Genomic DNA, 19,254 nt, shown 5'->3' on the forward strand with positions numbered 1-19,254 from the left:
CGAGCGCTGCGCAACATTAGTGTGCACTCAGCTCTGAGTTCCCCTCACAGTTCAGCTTTCCAGGTGCACGCCTTTTAAATGCTGTTGTGAAACACATCGGCATGATCCCGGGTGATCCAGCATGGGGGATCATTCCGGTGGACAGGCAAGATGACGAGATGCAAATGCATTGAAATTAGGTCCCCTATGTTGGACGGCGGGAAAGGCGGGCACTATTGACAGGCAGAGCGGGTGATCGCAAACTGGTTTCACAATGGCGTAAAACCAATTTTTGGCCTTCTCACCATATTATCTGCTCATGCCCACCATGACGCCCAATGCCAACAGGAGCGGAAAATTCTGTCCAAAATACAGAGAAACAAACTGTTTCCCATGGTAGAACAAGGATTAAATGTTAGCGATTGAGGACAGAGAAAAAGCAATTAAAGTCTCCACTTGCCTGTGCCATGTGCACAATTATTGGAACTAATCAATGATGGGTCCAGGTGCATTGCTGTCCTGTGAGATAGTGCCAACATTTTTGCCCATTCTACCCAAGCTTTTTCTACTGGGCATTATCTTACCAAAACCATTGATTTGCATGACATCTATCATTCTGTCCTAAATCTAGGAGTTCTAAAGCCTGGGCATGTTGTGGTAAAAACCGCTAAAAGTACAACCTTCATGTGTGAGCTCAATCAGAGACTGAGCTCCAAGTCATTGCCTATTACTTTTCCGAAGCATATGTGAAAATTGACCTTTTGTTAAACATCTGAAAAACTAAGGTCATCCTCCAACCAACTCCCTCTGTGAACTACTCCCCACATCCCCTACACACCCCCGCCGCCCACCTCTGATTAAGATCAATGGTAAGATCCTGGAAAATATGAACTACTTCCCTTAGCTTGGGAACCTCTTCTCGACAAAGGCAGACGTAGATGATGAAATTCACCATTGCCTCCAAAGTACCAGCTCCCTGGCTACAGGAAAGAGCATTTGATGACCAGGATCTCAAACCTGACACTAACGTCTTGGTGTACCAGGCAGCAGTGAGCAACTCACTCCGAAATGCTTCAGAGACTTGGACGGCCTACAGAGGCACCTCAGAGTACTCAAAACACTGCCATAGGTGCCTTCACAAGATCCTCCAAATCTGGTGGCAAGAAAAATGGTCCAACAGTAATGTCCTCTGCCAAGTCAATTTGTGCAGCATTGAGGCACTAATCACTCAAAACCACTAGGTGGAATATGTAACTCAAATGCCTCACACCAGATTCCTGAAGCAACTTCTCTACTTTGAACTCGCTCACGCCAGAGACACTCAGAAGACCAGTGGAAGCACTTTAGGGACGTCCTGCAGTTACATATTGGCGTTATAAGGAACATATCTTTTTATTTCTGTTGGACTGTTGTAAAGAACATATATTTTTATTTCTGTTGGACTGTGGATTAAAATTACAATGGCTGCAGTTTTAAGGACATGTCCACTGGAACAGTATGACGGATATATACAATGTTGCTGTCCTGGAACAGAGTGTGCCATGAAAGACAGGATGGTGCTGAGGAGGAGCCTGGTCTAATGGGGAACTGCCTGGCAACAATGTTTTAATTGGCTCCTGACCAGGTGACCAGGGTTTGTGTGAGAGCAGTGCAGCGGAATAGCTTCTAGCCTGAAAGGAAAAAGACCTAAAACATCTCACTCCTGTGTGTGTAAGATTCCAGTAATTCTACAATAATAGCTAGCTGGATTTTTTTCCTCATATCTCTATCACCTGAACTCTCTCTAAAAACCCCTGTCAAGAGGCAAAGGGGAAAATCACTATTAGAGACATTGAAAGGCAAGTGCTTAGCCAGTGAACTAAATACTGAAAGTGCTGGAAGACTACCTCGCGTCATCAACAAGAACTGAAAGGAATTTGGGAGCCATCGATCAAAATCAACCCATTGAATCCTATACTCTGGAATTGGTGCTATTGAACAGTTTTATCCCACCCTTAAAATCCATGTTTCTGTGTGTCTTATGTGCCTTTTATGTGTGTGCATAGGAATTTAAGAAGGGGGTGGAGTTTAAGTTATAGAGTTATAAATTAGCAGTTCATATTTCTTTTTTTTGCCACTGGTTAAAGATAATTTGTTCATTAAACAGTTATATACTTATTAAGTTTACAAACTTGGTGCTTGCATTCCTTTAACCTAAATTAAACAGTTAGGTAGAATTGGGGTAATCTGATGGTTTGATCAAAAAATTTCACATTTGTTGTGGCTCAGTGGGGCTTGATATTATAGTGCATTATCCCCAGTGAGTTGTGACAGACTCATCAGTCATCTCAAAACCCATTGAATTGGAGTCGAAGCAAGTTATTCTTGATCCCAAGGGGCTGAATAAGAACAAGGCCTTTGTGTTAACATGCAAGTGCAAAGGAGTTTAAATGTGGAATTCTCTGCCACAAACCATTGCTGAAGCAGAGTCCATAAATTCTTATAAAAAGGAATTAAGCAACCGCATGAAACTTAATTATTGAGAGCAAGAAGGAGAATGGAATTATAGACTATGTGGATCATGTGGGAAAAAGTGCCAATGCTTCATTGATAGGCCTGTTTCTGTGCTGTGACATTCTATGGTTTCTATCAAATATTAGTGAGATTACAGACTGCCTGAAAATGAAGTTATTGTGACAGCTGCCAAGAAAGAAAGCAGTGAATAAGATAATTCAGTGTTAATATTTACAAATTATCTCAACATTTAGAACATTCCTACAGATCGATGCAACATGTGGGCACAATCTTAGAAAAGATATCTCAGCATGTGGGGTAGTCCAAAACTAGGGGTTATAAATTTAAGATAGTCATAAATAAATCCAACTAGGAATTCAGGAGAAACATTTTTACCCAGAGACTGGTTAGAATGTGGAACTTGATACCACGTGAAGTGGTTGAGGCAAATAGCGCAGATACATTTAAGAGGAAGCTAGATAAGTAAGTGAGGGAAAAAGGAATAGAAGGCTATGATGATAGCATTCAAAGAAGAGTGGGAGGAAACTGCTGTGAAGATTAAATCAATTAGCTGAATGGCATTTTTCTGTACTGTAAGTTTAATGCAATTCTATGCAATCTATATAACCTTCTGGAAGTTGCACAGATATCTTATACCACTGCTGATTATCCACAAGGAAGAGGTGAAATTGCTTGCTTGAGCAAGCAAGGCTTCCTTCATTTTCTTTATATGTCTACATGCTGCAGATTAACTAATGTGGGCAATGTTGCCAGTGGCACTTTGGAATGATCCTGAGTCATAGAAGTTGAGGACGGATGTTTCTTTCACAGCCAGTGGCAGTGCTGTGAAGTGAGTTTGGCTGCCAGTCGCTTTGTGGTATGCGGCAACTCATTCACAGCCTCCCTCGAATCACAGCATGTTCAAGTACTGCTCCTCTGACAGTTGTAGATATTTGCATCTCACTCTGTAAGTTGCAAGAATACCAGTGGGTGGGCACAGGCTACGTTTGGAATGAATCTGGTACAAAAATGGCACTGGCATTCCCTGTACAGGCACCTGCATACCTAAATGACAAAAAGGCACAAGAAATATGTTAACAAATGGGATGTAAATTTTCCTTGCGCTTTCCAGGCATGTCTTTTGAAATTCACGGTTGTCAAGAACTCACAGTTTAGCAACCCTGGACACCCATTTTATGTAGATGGGTTGATGGAACTATAATATCCCAGCAGGAGGCCAGGATATTACATGAACAACATTAATACCTCACTGGAGTCTTATTTACATATGCAAATTAGCAATTTTCAATTAGCTTCACCCAATACCTATTCAATCTTTTGGACTAAGGTCAACGGGAAAGTAAAATTGTGTGTGCCAGCAGGCCAATTCGTCATGAATCAAACCAGTTATGTTCCAAACTAATGCCTAAGACATGTACATTACAGGAGTCTCTGGATAATGGTCAGAAACAAGAATCCTTGCTGATTTATTCCCTCTTGAATTCTCACAATTGTTGAGATTAACTAACTCAATGCCAGGACTTTCCAGCACTGCCCAGGTTTCATCAATGATTCTCCACTTTAGCACAAAAGCTTTGAGTCAGTGTCTAATATGTAATGACCAGTTCGACTTTGTAATAATGATGCTGAAAGCACATCTAGCCGTTGAAAATAACTGATGAGCACCATTTGTGTTCAAACTGATTTGTGTCATTTGATGATGCCATTCTATAAAAGAAATTATGTGGACTCATGAAATTCTTTAAACCCTAATTATAAAGTTTAGTGGCCATTTCCTCTGGATTTTCGTGGAATTACTGTTTCCTTTTTTCCTCAGGTGCTGTACATTTGAATCTCTTGGGACTTGTCAACCTAAGGAAAATGGAATTTTTGAATTATGCATAGGTATAATCATAATCACAATTTGAGCACTGAAGTTCTCTGGCTACAACACTTCCTGTATAAATTATAGAAAGAAAGAAAAATACATTTTGCTTTAATGATGTAAAGTGTGATTTGGATTCAGAAGATTGCAGATAACAAATTAATTTTCAGATTGAAAAACCTAACAGAATAAAACAGCAACATAGGAACAGGAGTAGACCATTCAGCCTCTCAAGCCTGTTCTGCCACTCTATTAGATCACGGCTAAACTGGCCATCTGCTCCAGTTACCTGCCTTTGATCCATAGTTCTTGATACTCTTAACTAATAGAAATATACCAATCGAATTTTTGAAAATTTAGTTGATCCAATATCTATAACTTTGGGGACAGTTTCCCAGATGCACTTTGTGTGACTGACAACTTTTATCACTTAACCATCTGAACCAATGTTAACTATGTGACAGGCATTAGGGAGCTATATCAATAATAGCCACAGTTTGTGACCCTTCATTGGTTTTCCTTTTATTTTTACATGGAAACTCTCCTCCCTCACCTGCCCTGACAAAATCCAGAAGAATATTGAAGAAGCATTTCATTGGTGCTGATGTCTGTACACAAAAAGACCACTTATGTCATCAATATCTGTTCCTGAGTTAACACAATTATGCCTACATGTCACATTGGTTCACCAGCTATGATGAAACCAGTGGATCATTGCTCAGAATTCAACCCCAATTGGCTTTGATTACATGGTATCCTGTGTTCATTGCTTTCGATTGGATTTTGATTTGTGTTATCTGATAACATCATGTTTCGGGTTACAAGGCCCACATAGTATAATAAAGTGGGTGCAAAATTGGGCTCAGTAGTGCCCATTGTTTGGCCACACTGCATGCTGTTCGGGATCAAAATGGCATCTAATGCATGAGCATTGATGCCAGCGGTTCCATTTCGAAGCTCCATACTACAGCCAACATCCTCTTTTAACCTTGCACAGCTGAAAATGCATTAACCAGGAGAAGAAACATGCCCACCAACCTTATTAAAGGGATAATCAAATACTTTCTGCCTAGCTGCTGATTAATTTCTATTGACTGTTGCTACAATTGTACAGGTATTTGATGCGTTATATGGTTCCTTCAAGTTCCAAACGTCTACAGGGATTGGTGTGAGGGTGCTGAAAGATTTTTGCTGACTTCAAGGCCTCAGTACAAATCAGTTGCACACAGATATGCAGTGGCTTGCATCCTTCTTGGATTACAACAGGACAGGAAAAATGAGCAGAGGTCATGCAACATGGGACACTGTAATAATTATGGTTTTATTTAGTGTGTAATGTATCTTTAAGAATAATATGTTAGGAAAGATCACATGATCTGTAGTAACCAATAGGAGAGTAGCCTGGGCTGCTTCAGCAGATAGCGTAGAGAGAGTTGGAGCTGAAAGCATGTCTGTATTTGCTGCTGAGTATGTTGTAAATAAACTTAATGTTTCAACCCAAGAAGTGTCAGCAGATCAACTCTATTAATAACAGTACAACTCAGGCACACTTACAACAGACCCACTGCAAGAAAAGGGAGGAAGAAGAGGTGGTGAAGAGCACACAACCGAAGGCCATATACACCCAGAGTGTTCAGGGAGCAATTCTCATACCTGAACCTCAACAAGGAAAACTGTGTGAGATATCTACAATTCAATAAGGACCTCCTTGCTGAAATCTGCCAGCTGCTGCAGTCACAAATGCAAACTTGGAGCAGGGCAAGGACCACCACAGCAGGGGATGGAGTTTGAATTCAATAAAAATCTTGAATTAAAAAAGCCTAATGATGATCATGAAACTGTTGTAAAAACACATCTGGTTCACTTATGTCTTTCAGGAAAGGAAATCTGCCATCTTTAACTGGTCTGGCCTACATGTGACTCCAGACCCACAGGAATGTGCTTGACTCTTAAATGCTCTTCAAGCTAGGGGGACAACTAGGGATGGGTAATAAATGCTGCCCTGGCATCTCATGAATGATTTTTTTTTAAATCTAAAGATTCTTGGAAGATTGCTACCAGTGCATCCACTATCTGCAGCTACTTCCTTTAATATCCTAGGATGCAACCCATCAGGTCCAGGGAACTTAATGGCCTTTAGCCCCATTAGTTTCCCTAGTATTTTTTCTCAAGTGATAGTTATTGTATTTATTTCCTCCGCCTACTTTTGCCTTTTGATTATTTAGTATATGTGGAATGCTATTAGTGCCTCCTACCATGAAGACTGATGCTACGTATTTATTCAACTCCTCTGCCATTTCCTGGTTCCCCATTTTTATTTCCCCAGCCTCATTCTCTGCTGTTCTTTGGCTGACTAGTGTCTGTAAAGCTGACCGTAGTGAGGAATTTGTATGTATTTGGCCCCTTCTAGGCTTGAGCTGGAGATATTTGCAATATCTCCACATTTGCCATCCACTTTTGCTTAAGGGAGGTTACTGAGGTTCCCTATTTAAAGAAAGCTAGTCCTATTTCATTTGCTCTTGCCAGAGACCAGCAGGTGCAGATAGCACATGGCTTTGCCCATATTGCAGGTTTCCTTATGGTGTAAGGTACCAATGATTGCAGACACATCGCTTTGCGGGAACCCATATCACCTCTGCCACATACTGGAGTAGAAAGGGATTATACTATTCTGCTGTGGGGTGGCTACTGGGCAACAAGGGCTGCCTGCTGACAGCATGACTTGTGACGCATGTGCACAATCCACACACAAATGCACAATGAAAACCATGCTGCCACATAAAATGTGATGGAGAATTGTTTCCACTCCCTGGACACTCTGGAGGAACTTTGCAGTACTCAGCAGTGTGGGTGTGAAACGTTTGTGGTGGCCGGCGCCATCTGCACAACCTCACCATAATTTGGGGACAGCTCTTGCTATATGGTGAGCAACTGAGGAGCAGGGCCATGAGGAGAAGGAGGACGAAGATGAAGGGGAGGAAGACCATGGGAGAGACAACCTAGAGAGCCCTATATGTCCAGGCTGTCCATGAAGGATTAATTTGAGTCTGATCCCAGTAATCGCAACGCTAATTCCCCATTCACCGACAGTCCCACACCTTATTTTCCCTCTGTCACTGACTATTGCAGCATCCCCTTGGCCACAATGCAAAAGAAAAAGCTGCCACAAAATAAATATTTCAAACCAACTTTATAAACGAGGCATGGCCATATTGCATATAAAAACCTGATCATCCTTGTGCTTTTGTTGTCCTAGTGTTCTGGCACATTGCTACTCCAATGGCTGCAGCATGGCTGGTCGAAGGCTGGGGAGACTGCCGATAGCCTTGCAAGATGACCTTGAACAACTCTGGGTCTAGAAGGCTTGGCTCCTGACTGTACCATCTCGGCCTTGGTGGCGGCAGTCTGAGCTAGCTGGCTGACAGCAACAGCCAGAGAATTGGCAGAGTGGAAGTTGTGGGAGGATGAATTTGCCATCCTGAGAAAGGACAGCAGGTTTGTCCAATGTGCATTCAGACAATACAGACCTCCCACATTGCCATCCAAAGTTGTGTAAAGGAGGTTCCTGATGCACTGAGGCTCTCTATTAAACACCTTACTACATTTCATTCTCTATCCCCCTCTGGTTAGCTCCTGTTGCCTCTGGTTGTGCAACATCTTGCCCTTCAAGAGAGATGGAAGTATATCAGTGAGTGTGATGCAATCTGTTTGGGTGATGAGGCTGCTGTGGTTGAATAGCTGGCAGTGTCTACAAGCTGTGAAATGTGGGTGCAAGGCTTGCTGCAGTGCAAAGTGTGTGAGTGTGAAGTATGAGACCTGAATGGTGAAGATTGTTGATAGGTGAGTGAAGGGTGTTGTGAATTGGTCAGTGGTTGAGACTTGTGACGCAGTTGGTAGAGCATAACATTTGAATATGCATTTACTGACCTTGATCACTCATGTAAGATCATTAAGCCCCTTGCGGCACTGCCTCCAAGGCCTTGAGGCTTGATTCCTGGCATTGAACTCTGTGGCTATCAGCTCTCACTGCCTTCTGAATGTGGCTGGAGGGCCTCTGCAAACACAGAGCATCCCTCCTCATTCCCACTTCCTTCAACAAGACCTCCAGGGAAGTATTCTTAAACCTTGGAGGCCCTCTTTCCGATGTTGTTGCATTCCTCACTGTTTCCCAGATTAGATTCACTTCCTGCACAACTCCCTGCACCTGCTCCACCCACTCTTTAAGAAGTGCAAGCTAAGGACAACTTGTCATACTTCCTGCATTTCAATGAAGGGGTGCAGGATAATCCATCATTGTTATCCCTATGCCTGTTTTCGAGAATTATCCAGTTTAGCTCCTGGTGACATGCGACAGCGCATGAAATCAATGATAATACACCTGACTGTTAATTTAATTCTGCTAACAGGTATGTCTGGGCAGAGTTCCAGCTCGAGTTCGTCTGCATTACTTATCTTATTCTTGTAGCAGTTTTGAATGCACAGTAGTTGAGAAAAACTGGATTGGACTATTCAGGTTGTTTCTCTTTAAAACCATGTGAATGAATGGATTTGGGAAGCCTATTGCAGATGAACTGAGCTGCCCAACTTGATAAAACAGGAACCGTGAAAGGGTGACGTTTTTCTTGAAAACTCCTTAGCAATGCATCATTGTTATTTTTTAATAAATATTTATATCAAAATACACACAAAGAAAACTAAATGATTGAAGCTTATTTCTTTATTAATTTTCTCCTCTCATTTCTGGATGGCACTGACTCATGCTGAGCATGATTCCACAGGTTTTTTTTCATTCATTCACGGGATGTGGGCTTCACTGGCTGGGCCAGCATTTATTGCTCATCCCTAGGTGCCCTTCAAAAGGTGGTGGTAAGCTGTCTTCTTGAACAGCTGCAGTCCACGTGATGCAGGTACAGACACAATGCTGTTAGAGAGGGAGTTCCAGGATTTTGACCCAGTGACAGTGAAGGAACGGCGATACATTTCCAAGCCAGGATGGTGAAACTTGAAGGTGGTGTTGCCATCTATCTGCTGCCCTCATCCTTCCAGATGGTAGTGGTCATGGGTTGGAAGGTGCTGTTGAAGGAGGCTTGGTGAATTCCTGCAGTGCATCTTATAGTTGGTACACATTTCTGCTACTGTGCATCAGTGGTGGAGGGAGTAAATGTTTCCTTTGTGCTAGGTCTGACTCCAACCAGCGGAGAGTTTTCCTCCCAATTCCCATTGTCTCCAGTTTTGCTAGGGCTCCTTGATGCCACTCCCGGTCAAATGCAGCCTTGATGTCAATCAAGTGGGCAGCCTGGTCCTGGATGGTCTCAAGCTTCTTGAGTGTTGTAGGAGCTTCACTCAACCAGGCAAGTGGGGAGTGTTCCATCACACTCCTGACTTGTGCCTTGTAGATGGTGGACAGGCTTTGGGGAGTCAGGAGGTGAGTTACTCATTGCACAATTCCTAGCCTCTGACCTGCTCTTGTAGCCACAGTATTTATATGGCTAATCCAGTTCAGTTTCTGCTCAATTGTAACCCCCAGGATGTTGATAGTGGGGGATTCTGTGATGGTAATGCCTTGGAACGTCAAAGGGTGATGGTTGGATTCTCTCTTGTTGGAGATGGTCATTGCCTGACACTTGTGTGGCGCGAATGTTACTTGCCCCTTGTCAGCCGAAACCTGGATATTGTCCAGGTCTTGTGGCATTTGGACACGGACTGGTTCAGTATCTGAGGAGTCGCTAAAGGTGCTGAACATTGTGCAATCATCAGCAAACATCCCCACTTCTGGCCTTATGATGGAAGGAAGGTCATTGATGAAGCAGCTGAAGATGGCTGGGCCGAGGACACTACCCTGAGGAACTCCTGCGGTGATGTCCTGAAGCTGAAATGACTGACCTCCAACAACCACAACCATCTTCCTTTGTGCTAGGTCTGACTCCAACCAGCGGAGAGTTTTCCTCCCAATTCCCATTGTCTCCAGTTTTGCTAGGGCTCCTTGATGCCGCACTCGGTCAAATGCAGCCTTGATGTCAATAGCAGTCACTCTCACCTCACTTCAGTAGTTCAGCTCTTTTGACAATGTTTGAACCAACGCTGTAATGAGGTCAGGAGTTGAGACACCCTGGCGGAACCCAAACTAGACATCAGTGAGCAGGTTATTGCTAAGCAAGAGCTGTTTGATAGCACTGTTGATGACCCCTTCCATTACTTTACTGATGATCAAGAGTAGACAGATGGGGTGGTAATTGTCTGGGTTGGATTTGTCCCGCTTTTTATGTACAGGACATAGCTGAGCAATTTTATCATGCCCCATTGCCTTTGCAGTATCCAGTGCCTTCAGCCGTTTCTTGATATCACATGGAGTGAATCGAATTGGCTAAAGACTGGCACCTGTGATGTTGTGGACCTCCGGAAGAGGCTGAGATGAATCATTCACTCGGCACTTCTGGCTGAAGATTGTAGCCTTCTCTTTTGCACTGATGTGTTGGGCTCCTCCATCATTGAGGATGGGGATATTTGTGGAGCGTCCTCCTCCAGTGAGTTGTTTAATTGTCCACCACCTTTCATGACTGGATGTGGCAGGATTGCAGAGCGTAGATCTGATCCATTGGTTATGGGATCACTTATCTCTGTCCATCATTTACTTCTTATGCTGTTTGCCATGCAAGTAGTCCTGTGTTGTAGCTTCATCAGGTTGACACTTCATTTTTAGGAATGCCCTGCTGCACTATTCATTGAACCAGGGTTGATTCCCTGACTTGATGGTAATGTTAGAGTGGGGGATATGCCAAGTTACAGATTGTATTTGGGTACTATTCTGCTGCTGCTGATGGTCCACAGTGCCTTATGGATGCCCAGTTGCTAGATTTGTTTGAAATCTAAACCATTTAGCATGGTGGTAGTGCCACACAACACGATGGAGGATATCCTCAATGTGAAGGCGGGACTTCATCTCCACAATGACTGTGCGGTGATCACAGCTATCGATACTGTCATGGACAGATGCATCTGCGGCAGGCACGTTCGTGAGGATGAGGTCAAGTATGGTTTTCCCTCACCATCTACCGCAGACCCAGTCTAGCAGCTATGTCATTTAGGACTTGGCCAGCTCCGTCAGTAGCCACTCGTGGTGATGGACATTGAAGACCCCCACCCAGAGTACATTCTGCACCCTTGCCACCTTCAGCGCTTTCTTCAAATGGTGTTCAACATGAAGGAACACTGATTCATCAGCTGAAGTAGGGTGTTTCATGGTTATCAGCAGGAAGTTTCCTTGCCCATGTTTGTCCTGATGCCATGAGACTTCATGGGGCCCGGAGCTGATGTTAAGGACTCCAAGGGCAACTCCCTCCCGCCTCTATACCACTGTGCTGCCACCTCTTCTGGGTCTGTCCTGCCGTTGGGACAGGACATACCCAGGGATGGTGATGGTGGTTGTCTGGGACATTATCTGTAAGCTATGATTCTGTGAGGATGGCTATATCAGGCTGTTGCTTGAGTAGTCTGTGAGACAGCACTCCCAGTTTTGGCACTAGCTCCTAGATGTCAGTGACAAGGATTAACAGGGCTGAGTTTGCTGTTGTCGTTTCCGGTGCCTAGCTCGATGCCAGTGGTCCGTCTGGTTTCATTGACACAACTGAGTAGCTTACTAGGCCAATTAAGAGTCAGCTACATTTCTGTGGGTCTGGAGTCAGATGTAGGCCAGACCACGTAAGGATGACAGATTGAACAACAATGGTTTCATGGTCATCATTAGACTTCTAATTCCAAATTTTAATTGAATTCAAATTCCACCATCACATGGTGGGATTCAAAACCGGGCCCTCGGTTTCTGGATTACTAGTCCAATGACAATACCGCTACACCATCACCTCCCTCTATTGGCAGCCAACCTATGCCTCTCCAAAGCCCATTCTTCATTTGTCAGCCTTGGTGCGAATAGTGGACAAGGTTTTTTTTTAAGTGCTGTTAGGGAGGAAATTCCAGGATTTCATCCAGCTACAGTGGAGGAATGGTGATCTATTTCCAAGTCAGGATGGTGGGTGGCTTGGAGGAGAATTGGTGGTGTTCCCATGCATCTGCTGCGCTTGTCCCTCTAGGCGGTAGAGATCGTGGATTTGGAAGGCGCTGTCCAAGGAGCCTTGGTGAGATGCTGCAGTGCATCTTGTAGATGGTACATACTACTGCCACTGTGGTAACGGAGGGAGGGGATGTTGAAGGTGGTGGATGGGGTGCCAATCAAGCGGGCTGCTTTGTGCTGGATAGTATTGAGCTTCTTGAGTGTTATTGAAATTGCACTCATCCAGGCAAGTGGAGAGCATTCCATCGCACTCCTGATTTGTGCCTTGTAGATGGTGGACAGGCTTTGGGCAGTTAGGAGTTGAGTTACTCACGACAGAATTCCAAGCCTGCTCTTGTAGCTACAGCCATTTCATAGGCAAGGGAAATGTCATAGACAAGTCCAATCCTTTTCTCAGGAGGTTTCTATGCAAGACCAAAATCTAGCTCATTCCTTTTTTCCTTTGCCCAGGAGTGCAAAGGACAATTACAGCATCTTAACTGATTTCAAGCCTGAGTCTGGGTAATTCAGCACAGAACGGTGATCAAACCTGAACACTTTCTTTGTCTGTATATCTCAGTTCAAGCCTGGACAGTGCACTTGATAGAATGGAGCAACCAAATGATATTTTCATTTAGACACTATTGCCTTAATGCACCTTTGCCTTTCTGAGATCTCAGCCATCTATGTATTTCGTGCAAAGTCAATTTTTTTCCTGAGCCAACTATCAATGGTGTTCTGTCTAATGAATGTGAAAAACCATTGCTTCATTATATTTTCTTTATAACCCTCAGAGAACCATTAATTTGTGGGTTTTCTTTACAGTGTGAGACTTAATGGCTTACCTGGCTTGTTAGCTGAAACCTTAATGTTCTCATTACTTGATTATTCTTTCTTTCCCAGAACTTGGTCTCGGTCCTCTTCACTTGGTATTGTGTCTCACAACAGGCACATTAGCAAAGGATCACTCCACAAGATTTGACACTGCAGTAATTAACTCAATTCAGACACTGAAAAGGCAGATGGCAGAAAAGAGGAAAAGACTTGCTATTAAACAGAAAACAATTGTTCTCTCTGCAGCAGATAGAACATATTCATCTTCAGCAGCATGTCATGGCTCTCTCTTTGTCTGTCTGTCCGTCTGCCCTTTTTTTCTCTCTTGTGAAGCAATAGCTTCATCACAGCAGACAGCCCCATTCCATAGATAGTGTCTCAAGATTTTCTGCCAAGAGTGGGTTCTATAAAAACTAGTCAACTTGAAAAAATAAGCCCATAAAGGAAACTGCCATTTTAATTGGAAATATTAAAAAGGATCAGTGCTCCGATGCTGCTGGACTTCAATGTGTTGTTTTAGAAAAAAAAGAGCAAAAATAAAAATGAAGGCTTCTTTGCATTTACCTCAATGCTTGCTCAGAAAGTATATAGTTTTACTTTATTTCTCAGTCTTGATAATTGCTTCTATATTTGCTTGCATGTCTTCCTATCACTCCTGTTTTCTCCCTCCTCTCTTGGAAATTCTTGTAAGAAAAAAATTCTCTCTCTCCTGTATGTCTTGGAATGTCTCCGAATTGTTCTCCAGCTCATTGATTCTTCGGGGCAGCTAGGGATAAGCAACAAATGTCACCTTACTTGACTTAGTTTGACTAAATATGAATTGCATCAAAAGTTGACAGTAGCCATGTGTCAAACTTCAGATATTTACTTAGGATTGCATAGGATATAGGGAACAGAAAAAGGCCACGTGGCCAAACCAGTCCATGCCAGTATTTATGCCCAACTTGAGCTTACCCTCATCTTTTCTGATCCAAAGCTTAACCATCTGTTCTCAGATGCTTGTCTAGTTTCCCCTTAAATGCATTTATACTATTCACTTCAACCACTCCTGTGATAGAGTTCCACATTCTCACCACTCTTTAGGTTAAGAAGTTTCTTCTGAATCCCTTATTGGATTTCTTGGTGAATATCTTATTTTGATGGCCACTAGTTATGCTCTTCTCCACAAGGGGAAACATTCTCTCTGTATCCACTCTACCAAAACCTTTCATAATTTTAAAGACTTTTATTAGGTTACCCCTCAGCCTTCTTTATTCAAGGAAGAAGACACCCCGTCTGTTAATCTTTTCCTGATGCATATACCCACATATTTCTGGTATCATCCTGGTAAATCTTCTCTGCACCCTCTCCTGTGCCTCTACATCCTTTTCAAAATATGGTTATGAGAACTGCATGCAGTACTCGAAATGTAGTCGAACCAAGGTTCAATACAAGTTTAGCATAGCTTCCCTGCTTTTCAATTCTATCCCTCTAGAAACAAAGCCTATTGCTCGGGTGTTTTTTTTAAATTATCTTGCTAACTTCTGGCGCAACTTTTAGTGACTGGTGCATTTGCACTTCTAGATTCCTTTGTTCCTCTACCACATCTAGACTTGCACCTTTCCAAGTAATAACGTGAGCCTCAATAGGTGAAAAAAACAGTCTGTACAGCAAAACTTGTTCCCAATATCAGCTCCACATTAGAGAGGTAAAAATAGGATATATCTTGCTCTATTAACATTACAAAAAAATACTATATACCGTATGGGATGTTTATAATGGCTGTTTAGTGACAAGGTTGGATTTCCACTTGGGCACAGTAACTGTTTGCTTTAGCCAAAGTTGCAAATTGTAAATGAAAAAATAGTGATCTGGTCTTCAGCTAACAGTGACCCCACAAGTGGCACCACCCAAATTATCACAATAGCACGGAATTTCCTGAGAACTTGCTTACAGTAATTGCACATTCGCCGTCTGTTATTATAACAAAGAAATTCCAGGAAATCTTTGCGCAAGTGACTAATGCAGTTCCTTAAGCCACTCCATAATTTCTAGGGAGTTGTACTGATTCACTGTCAGTCTCACCAAAACTGAGCCAAAAATTACCAAAATAAAAACAGAAAATGTGGAAATATTCAATGGGCCAGGCAACATCTATGGAGAAAGAAACAGAGTTAACATTTCAGGTCGATGACCCTTCCTGAGAACGAGAAGAAGTTAGAGAAGCTTTACATAGATTTTACACCCGTGTTGCAAGGGTGGGAAAAGAATAAAAAGGAATGGACTCAACTTTGAGTCCAGTCATTTCCTTTACATTTTTATTATTGGTTCTGGTTTTACTCTCTTGTTTTTCTCTTTAACTTGCCTCCAGACAGTGGATTCTGCCATTCACACTTCCTCTAGACACCATTTGTTTCTTTACTTGTCCCATTAACATCCCCTTTGACCTTGCACCATTAACTCTTGTAATTTAATCTCTCTGCCTTCCACTCTGTCACAGACCTTCCTCTTTGTTCTTTCCCATCCTCCCCAATTTCACTTCCTTAAAACCTATTAGATTTCTAACTTTTCACAATTCTGATGAAAGTTCATTAACTTGAAATGTTAACTCTGCTTCTCTCTCCACAGATACTGACAGAAAGGACAAGTATTTCCATAATTTTCTGTTTTATTTCAGATTTCCAGCAACCGCAGTATTTTGCTTTTGTAAGAGAATTATCAAAGCTCCTTCTCCATCTTTGGTGTGCAAACAGAGAGCGAGCTGGGCGGAATTTTCCATGCCTGCCCCCGTCAGGCATGTTCGGTGGAGTGAATGGACAATATGACGCGACCAGTTTTATGACAGCAGGAAACCAGTTCGCGATTGTCCGCTCAGCCCACCGATGGCAGGCCACGTTTCCCACCATCAGATGTCAGGAACCTCATTGTGATATATCAGCATATCATTATCAGGCCAGTCTGCCGGAATCGATCCCAGGCTCGACCCATTGGATCATCCATCTACATTGGCAGGAAAGCATGCCAGCATGTTTCACAACAACACATAAAAGGCATGCACTTGGCGGTCTGCACCTTAAGGGGAATTCGGAGGTGAGTACATAGTAACGTTGTGCAGTGCTCGCCAGCGTCGCCTGTTGGAAAGCTTTAGGGGTGGTGGGGGGTCCGGGTTAAGGGCAGCCCTGCTGTTGAATATAGTGCACAAGCCTTCGGGGTGGGGGGGTAGGGTGGGCGAGGGAAGCTACCATGCACTAGGGAAACCTGTATAAGGTGACTATTCCCCTACAACTGAGACAGTTCAGGTGCAGCCACATTGATATGATTGGGGTTGGGCTCCAAGCTTATCTGCTCACTCAAGCAATGCAGAAGCATCAAAGTGCCACCAAGTGCTCCAGAGCTTTCCCCCAACTTCCCCCGTCACCCCTGGCACAGACTGCAAATTCATGAGCATTTTAGTGGACTGCAGAACAGTTGGATGACTGCACATGTTGCACAACCTTCTTGCTAAAGCTGACCATGGAGCAGTCACTGGTGGAGGCGCTCACAGCCACTTGCAATGTCAGCATCCCGGTTTGGACCAGTCCCCCCCATGGTTCAAGCTAACAGGGTAGTCATGTAGCGCAATAATCTCTGGCCATCCAAGAGGTAGCCAACACTTTTCAGGAAGCATTAAGGGGCCGTCACACTTAACCAGGTCAGGTCCTTAGTACACCCATGCTAATCACATGTCTCTCTCTTTCATCTGGCAGGAGTAGTACATCAGGAGCATGGAGCCTGGTGAACTAGCTGAATGCCTGATGACCTACAGAGAGAGAATACGATGGGGAAGAGAGCGACTGAAGCTCCTAGCTGCGCAGAGGCAGGAGCAGCAACCTCAGGAAGAAGGGATGACTGGGGCTCCCACACTGCCCAAGAGGCACAGTGAGCCATCGAAGGCCGGCGCTTAGCGACACACAAGGTCTATAGATGTCGCCTTTCCTTCCTGCAGCTGACCAATAACTAGTGTCACCAATGACTGCGCATGTCTAGGGAACTGTTCAGTTACGCCTGCCAGCTACTGCAGCATTTGGCGTCATGGGGACATGGAGGGTATCCAATGCCAGTGGCTGTGAAAATGACCGTGGTGCTCAATTTCTACGCCAGTGGCTCCTTTCAGGGATCCACAGGTGACCTCTGTGGGATCTCACAAGCCTCCGCCCACAAATGATCTATGAAGTCATGGATGCCATCATTGTGAGGGCACACAATTTTGTGCATTTCGCCCGGGACCAGCACAGCCAGGATGCAAGAATGATTGGATTTGCCCAGATTTCGGGTTTCCTACAGGTGCAGGGTGTGATTGACTGCACTCATGTGGCGCTCAGATCTCCATCGCAACACACAGTGGACTACATCAACCACAAGGGGATCCAATTGCTGAACGTTCAGCTGGTGTGTGATCATCAGAAATGCATCCTGCAGGTGTGCGCACGGTTTCCAGGGAGTGTGCACAATGCCTATATCCTCAGTTGGTCACAGATCCCTGGAGTCTTCCAGATCCACAAAAGCTGCAGGGATGGCTCCTTGGGGACAACGGATACCAGCAGAAGCCAGGGCTGATGACACCCATGCGGCGGCCTCAGACCACAGCAGAGTGATGGTATAATCAGGCTCATGCTGCAGCTTGCAAATTGGAGCAGACCTTTGCGATGCTGAAGTTGAGGTTCCAGTGCCTGGACCGGTCTTGTGGAGCCCTGCAATAGAGTCTGCAGAGGGTGTCACGCATCGTCGTCATCTGCTGAGCCCTTTACAACCTGGTGCTGCAACAGGTAGATGAGCTGGCTGGAGGAGATGGAGGAGCTGCATGTCTTCTCTGATGTGGAAGACATCAATGGGGATAAGGCTGATCCTCCTCCCTATGGGTGCCCGAGGGCCCCGGGCTGGCTCCTTGAGGAACAGTGGTAGCTGGAATGAGATCGAGCTGCCCAGCACTCCTTTTGCATACTCACTGTTGGAGGCCAATTATGGCATCAGTGATGGACTTGATCCAGTGCAGCAGTGCTGGAGCAAAGTCCTGGACCAAGGTCTCCATCCTGCCAGTGTTGACCTCGGTGCATTGGCATGCCGATGCTAACACCTCAGCTGGAAGACGGACGGACTCCTCCATCGTGCCATGTGATCTGAGGACTGCAGCGGACATTCCTCCCTGATGTTCCTGAGCTTGCCTTTCAGCTCCAGTGACTGTGATGTGACCAAGTCAAGAGGCTTGTCATCTGACTTGGACTCAGCGAAGTTGTAGCCTCCTACAGTCCTTCGAGTGCCAGAAACCCGCCTGCCGCCTGTTGTGGATCAGACGGTGCGATGTGCTCACCAGACTGTGATCTTGGGGCTATTCTAAAGCTAGGTCCCACCGAGGTGTGTGTCTCTGCACTGGTGGAGGGTGTGGGTGAGCACTGTGACAGGACTTCAGGGAGGATGCCTCCAGATTTCTCTTCAGAGGTTTCTTTGCGTTTTTTTTGGAGGCCCTGGGTTGTGGACTCCATCAGCTGTTTGGCAGATGTGCCTGCAAAAGCAAGGGGAGATAATTAGTGCATGGCAGTGGCCTGTGAAAGAGGACACATCACTCACGGCATGGTTGTCTGATGGATGTTGCATTGCTGGACCCTCACTTGGTAGAGCAGTGCCGACCTCACCATCAGCACAGGAAAGGTCCAGATCCTCACTGGCCAACTGGATGGCTCTGTTTTCAAAGTCTGTGAGGACAGTAATTTTCGGCATTCCACCACCGGTCTGCAACCTCTCCCTCTTGTTGCATGCCAGCTTGTCCTGTATGAATAGAGATGGAGAAAATGTAAGCAGGACACCTGCCAGGCCAAATGATAGGTATACTTGGAACGTGTGGGTGGTAAGTGGTCCCATGGACAGGTTGAGGACAATGACGGTGAGTGTGAGAGAGTAAATGGTGATGTCCCTTGAACCGGCAGTGATTGAGGACCCTGTCAATGTGTGATGGGTTTGTGAGTGTGTGAGTTGAGAGTGATGAAAAGAGTGACTTACCCTG

Source organism: Carcharodon carcharias, chromosome 3 (assembly GCF_017639515.1).
Source record: "Carcharodon carcharias isolate sCarCar2 chromosome 3, sCarCar2.pri, whole genome shotgun sequence".
Taxonomy (NCBI): domain Eukaryota; kingdom Metazoa; phylum Chordata; class Chondrichthyes; order Lamniformes; family Lamnidae; genus Carcharodon; species Carcharodon carcharias.